This window comes from Triticum urartu, chromosome 7A (genome assembly GCF_056163025.1).
Source record: "Triticum urartu cultivar PI428250 chromosome 7A, HENAU_Tu73, whole genome shotgun sequence".
Lineage (NCBI taxonomy): Eukaryota > Viridiplantae > Streptophyta > Magnoliopsida > Poales > Poaceae > Triticum > Triticum urartu.
This window is the reverse complement of record NC_141879.1, coordinates 696,039,361-696,045,898: the sequence shown is the minus strand read 5'-3', so window position 1 is coordinate 696,045,898 and position 6,538 is coordinate 696,039,361. Positions and strand designations below refer to the sequence as shown.

Genomic DNA, 6,538 nt, shown 5'->3' with positions numbered 1-6,538 from the left:
AGGACAAAAGATGTCAGGCAAGTTCTTTTCCATAAGCACGTATGACTATATTCGGAATACACGCCTACATTACATTGATGAACTGGAGCTAGTTCTGCCACCCTAGGTTATGACTGTTACATGATGAACCGCATCTGGCATAATTCTCCATCACCGATCCATTGCCTACGAGCTTTCCATATATTGTTCTTCGCTTATTTACTTTTCCGTTGCTATTGCTATCATCACTACAAAATACCAAAAACATTACTTTTACTACTGTTACCTTTTGCTACCGTTACCACTACTATCATATTAGTTTGCTACTAAATACTTTGCTGCAGATATTAAGTTTCCAGGTGTGGTTGAATTGACAACTCAGCTGCTAATACTTGAGAATATTCTTTGGCTCCCCTTGTGTCGAATCAATAAATTTGGATTGAATACTCTACCCTCGAAAACTGTTGCGATCCCCTATACTTGTGGGTTATCACGCCTCCACCTGCTCCGTCGCGTGAGACGCCTCTGTCTGCTCCGCCGCAGCACCAGCCACAGCCGATGCTTCCCTGCTGTCCCAAGCCTTCTTGGCGTTTAGCCTGTTCCGCCGGTCGGTGGTGACAACCTCCCGGCACTGAACCTCCGCCTTCCAGTCGGCGTTCGACATGCCCGGTGTTTTGGACGGTGGCGCCCTCTGCTTCGGCTGGGTGGCATCGGCATCGGTAGCGGCATGAGGCGGCTGGATGGAGGGGAGATGGAGGAGAATGGCGGGAGAAGAGGGGCGGAAGGGGGGAAAGCGGGGGGATCGATAGGAAAAAGGGCCTTCTCTCGTCGATAGAGCAGACCCACACGTCTTTTCGCTTCGGCCGGCACCCCCAGGCGACCCCCGGGGACCTGGGTTTGGCTCGGGTTCGCCGCCTGTTATTTCGGTCCAAACCAGCGATATACAAGGCCTTGGGGCGCGACTGGGCCGATTTTTCGGCGCCGGCGCTAAAGAATAGCCCTGGGTGGCATGTTGGGGGCGCGAGTGTAGATGCTCTTTCCCTTTAAGGAAAAATATGAAGCAAAACAGAATGACAAAATTTGCACACAATTTACAAAGATATTATTAATACTCAAGAATAAGCATATAATATTAGAGTTTTCACACAAAAAGGAAGTGTTCTAAGAATGAATAAATCAACATGAACAACACCCTGTGCACAGTACATAGCTACAATACCCGGTGCTACAGGTACCCTGCACAGTTTGATCCAACGGCACTACGGCAGGATCTCATGCAGTTTCAAGCTTATCTATTCCCGGTGCCTCCTAAATCTAACATATTTGTGGTAGTGTGCAACTTAACAACGTAAAATCAGGCAAAGTGTCTTGACTCTTGAGTATTATTTTCATGGTAGCTGACTCACTTAATATAAATGCCACACATGACACATATATGTTTCTTCAGCCTACCTATGGCTAGTTGACCATATAATAAAACACGATGGATGTGAGCTATTCTTTTTTTTTTGAAAAGGATGGGAGCTATCCTGACTAGTTGATAACTACAAACCACTGAGTTTATGAGCTATATATAGATGGGATGTTTGAAGAAATGAAGACCATAGTAACTCATTGACAAGGTAAATATCATGTACCACTGAAGATCTATCATTTTTATTCCAGGGGGATGTTAGAGATATATTTGGGTTACATGTATTTGGTAGTCTAGGATTTGTAATCCGTCTCCTACCTTATCTCCAGGAGAGGCTTCTTGCCCTCCAAGTCTTGTACTCAATGTATACTCACCCTCGAGGCTCAATAATACATCCATTATATTCCGCCAATCCCTCTCTATTCCCTTCTAACAGATTCAAATTAATCAAAATAACTGTATTTGCTCTGACATGTGCTGTATGGATATACTACTAGACAAGCCAGCACCAGTAAGAGTGAAAATTCACTTTTGCTCATAGGTGTATATGCACCCATTGTCTAATTAGACATAATAGTTGCACTGAATAAGCAACTGAATGAAAAAGAACATGCGCTGCGGTTGCATTGGAAAATCAAAACCTGCTGGAAATAGTTGAGGAGTGCTTGTCACCAACTTCTGCCCAGGACCTGAATATGAATGGGACTCGTGACGATATTTCCCGAGACGTTCCAGATTCCTGATTACTATGAAGGATCGCCCTTCTTAGTTTAGATAACTTGGGTGGTGCAGGATGTATCCATAGTTTCAGTGATCTGCAACTGTGCTCTGCTTTCTGAATGTTGGCAGTTTCTGGTGTGGTTGATTGCTTTTGTTTTTTCTCTTTTTTTGCAAATAGTATGACCTTTGTTAAAGTTAGTATAACATGGAAGTTATGGCCCCAAGTATGCGACACAAACATTCACGTTCTGCTTAAGAGAAGGAGGAATGTTTTTCTCCGGTGAAGTAAAAAAGAACCACAATTTCATATGACAGTAAGTTGCGAAGTCTGAACAACAGACATAATATTCAGATGAGATCCTGCTCTGCACTATGGTGTGTTTACATCCTGACAAATGTCATGTAGCTTGACATATAGATCATCAGCGGAACTGAATGAAGGAGACATCAACTGGTGCGTTTGTCATACCTTATGGTGGGTGCATTAATATTTCCAATTTCATCTCAAGGCAGTGGAGATAATTGGGAAGAAGAGTTCCTCAGTGGAACACCGAGCGCTTCTCTGAAGTAAGAAAAAAACATGTAAGAGGCTCCATGGCAACTCCGTGCAGAATGATTCCACAGAAACATTCAAGATACAATGACCTTGGAAGTATTTTACTATCTTTTGCTTTTGTGTGATTATCTTGGCAGCATTGTTGCGAGAAAAGCATACAAATTCAGCAATCAACCCTGAAGATTATTCCTTACAAATGCATCAGCTAATAAGAAATATCTTTAGAATGGTTTGGAGTTTGGGTTTATCTGAGCATGAGGCAAATATAAATCAAGCATGGAACTGAAGTATCAAACTGTACACAACAATCCACGCAAAGAAGATGTGACGATAACTAACTGGAAAGGAAATAAGGATTCAATGTTGGAGCATGGTAATGGATTGATTTGCAGGCAGTCAGGCACTCACAGGGCTATAAACCATATTGCCTGAAGAAACTGTGAAATTCACTTGCTTGGATATGATAGAAGTACCACACATACTAATAAAGGTTCAAGTTTGCAAAGGATAACTTAAGCTCGGGAGCTACTGCATATTTTGGTACAAATATGACCAAGTTAGCGGATAACAAAAGTTCAAGCTTAGCTAGATTCTTCTTAGTGTTCCTTCCTTCCTTGCTTGATGCACTTTCAACGGTTCACTATTGATCTTCCTCATCCGGGCCAGTTTGTATGCAGTCTGATGTTAGAAACACAGGAAGGCCAGACTCCAACTTTTTGTCTGGTATCCAAGTTGTTGTCGCAGAGCCAAATTTCCTGTAGTCATATGAAGAGTCGGATACAACAGATTTGGTACTCCAGGTATCACCTAGATAGGACAAGGTGTAGTATGGGGACACATATGTAGCAGCGTTAACTCCAATATGAGAGCAGACGGCAATGACATGAGAGCAGGGCTTGCGAAGAAGGCTTGTTGCAGGAACACACGGCACTTTTTCTGATTGTGCATCCTCGAGACATTTTCATGCTAGTGGCATATTCTGAATCCAGGTGAAGACTTACACGCTTCTGCCACGACTTAACCACAAATTTTCCGACATCTTTGCCAGCATTTTTGTCCTTGGTGGTCATGCGGATAACTTGATGAGTCCGGGCCTTTTGCATTTTGGAATTCATGTCATCCTGGACTCTTTTAGGGAAGTTCATTACTGGATTATCTATTGCTTCTTTTGCTGCATCACTTGTGTTTTTGAAGTACTCTTCCATACGTTTGAGTGTCACCTTCACTATTGCGCTGATCGGAAGGCACTGCACTGCCTTCAACACGTGGTTGTTCTTATATGCACCATCTATGTCAGTGCCCATGATGCCATACCTAGCTCCTCTTGTGTCATGCAGCAGTGACCACTTATGCAATGCATTAGGATGGATCCAATCGGAAAATTTCATTATCATTCTGTGGCCGTCAGCGGCATGACCTCCTTCACCCCTTTCCTCCACTAAATTAGGTTGGCTGCATGGGTTTCGTGCCTCAAGTTCTGCCTCATCATGCTTGACCGATTCCTGCTGCATTTCTTGACTAGCACCACCATTTTTCGCCATCATATGCTTCAGTGTCAAGTCATCTAGCTCCTTCCAGGTGTCAGCAAACTTACTTTTTTGCTTATGCTCACAAAGCCTCTTGAACATAGCCAGCAACTTCTTGTCGCCAAAATGTCCCAAGAAGTTTTCAGCAAGGTGTAGCATACACCACCGGCTTCGTACATCTGTCCATGGGTGTAGTTCTTCAGGGCCATTCTGAATATCTTCGACAGCATTGACCAACTCCATTTTGTAGTCATGTATAATGCAGACGCCGGGTCGCTCCTTCACAACCGCTCGCTTCAGATTCCTAAGAAACCACAGCCAGCATTCCTTGGTCTCTCCCTCAGTGACAGCAAATGCAACTGGAACAAGGAAATCATTAGCATCTAGTGCTACAGCAGTGAGCAGCATTCCTTGATATTTCCCACATAGTGGTGTGCCCTTAACACAAAGCACAGGGCGACAGCAACGGAAGGCATGTATGCAAGACGCAAACGCCCAAAAGATACGATGGAGAACTCTGAAATCCTCACAGCCAACAACCTCTGTATCCTTGATGTCAACAAAACCACCAGGGTTGCGTGCTATATCCTGAAGCAACCCTGGGACAGAGTTGTATGAATGATAAAAGGTACCAAATTTAGTCTCCAAAACCTTCAGTTTTGCTCTCCACGCCTCAGCAAGACTGATGTGCTTGTCGTAGTTGTCAGCAAGATATACTACGATTTCCTGAGGGGTCATTGTCCAGTCTTCGACAACGTGGAAGTGATGATCAGGGTCATCAATTAACAGACTTTTTGTCTCCGGCAGAACAACCGTCGACGGTGGTGTGTAATCCTCATGGACTGCTTTGAGCAGAACATCGTAGTGCTTGAGTTCAGAGCAGTCGACGAACAGCTTGAACTTGTGCTGCACATTCTTCCTCTTCATTTTATTAACAAAGGAACTCCAATCTCTGTCTGTGGTGAAAAACCGGATCTCCCAGTCCAGGATTTGGTCCAGAAAGTGAGGGTCTGAGTAAGTGTCAGGGGTGTATTCTTTGAAGAACCCTGTGATGCTGAGATCTTGTGTTTCTGGGTGGAGCCGGAACAATTTGAAGATCCAGAGGTGCAGATCCACCAATGTCATAGGCCGCGGCTGCGGCAGCTCGACCACTACGCGTCCGAATCCATTGAAATTATGTCCTCTATAGAAAGATAAGCGATCATTTAGACTTAGGGCCTGTTTGGTTCCAATAAGTCACCTGACTTATAAGTCAGGTGACTTAAAATCAGTGACTTATAAGTCACGCCTGTTTGGTTACCACCTGACTTATAAGTCACCTGAGTATACATTTCTACCTTGTTTTTTTATGTAAAGGTGATGGGACCCATGCAAAAGGGGTGACTTATAAGTTTTAAGTTGGGATGGAGCAACTTATGACTTATAAGTTGGGGTGACTTATAAGTTGGGTCCGTTTGGCAAAATAAGTCACTTTTTACACTTTTCGACTTATAAGTTGGTGACTTATTTGGAACCAAACAGCCTTAGCGTGCGTTGTTCTCTATGGCCATAGTACACGCGGATGACATTTGTGCTGTTATCCTACAAAATGTGGATGAAGCAAAATCAAGAAATAAGCAAGATTCAGGGAGAGGGTGTGCTGGGTGCGGCACAGTACGAACCGGCTGGTTGCGACGCCTCCGAGAGGCACCCGGGGCCTTCTGCTTCGTCCCCTGCTGGTGGCACTGACACAGGCACCCGGCGAGCTCGAAAGACAAGCGAACTTCAACAAGGGGAGACGGCGAATCCAAAGGATGGTAGGTGCTACGGAGGAGAAGAGGACGTACCGGTACGGGATTGGGCGGGCGGTCGATAGGCGTCGGGGCCAAGCGGCGAGATGATCCATCGCGTATCCCCATCTTCCGATTCGTCCGAGCTTACCGCCGCCGAGCGGCGGGATGAGCTTTTCCGCTTCCCCATGGACGGATTCGTCGGAGCCTCGGAGGCAAAGCTCTGCTCGGGACTGTGCCACTCTGCTGTGCGCGTTGGAGGGAAAGGGGAACGTCTTCCCTCCATTTCCATCACGTTTTCCCTCCATTTTCTTCTAACAGTTGGGCTGAAATGGTTTCTAGTCACCCGCTGGGCCTACGTTTCTATCTTTATCCTTACCTAATATTAAAGGAAGGATTGTTTCTTCAGTTATTTTCAATCGCGGTGAGACCTAGATAATTTTCGCCTTCTCCCAATTCGTTTCAGTCAAAAAAAATGACACAGGACACACAGAGCCACAATAGGCCGGCCCATTAGCATAACAGCCCGGGCCAGTAAAAAGAATCTAAGAAAAAGTGCTGCGCCACGAGGAAT

The 6,538-nt window shown here is 45.0% G+C and overlaps 1 pseudogene; it reads right to left on the bottom strand.

The window, feature by feature from the left end:
- Positions 1-3,283: 3,283 nt before the first annotated feature.
- On the bottom strand, positions 3,284-6,154 carry LOC147961671 (uncharacterized; annotated as a pseudogene).
- Between the last annotated feature and the right edge of the window lie 384 nt (positions 6,155-6,538).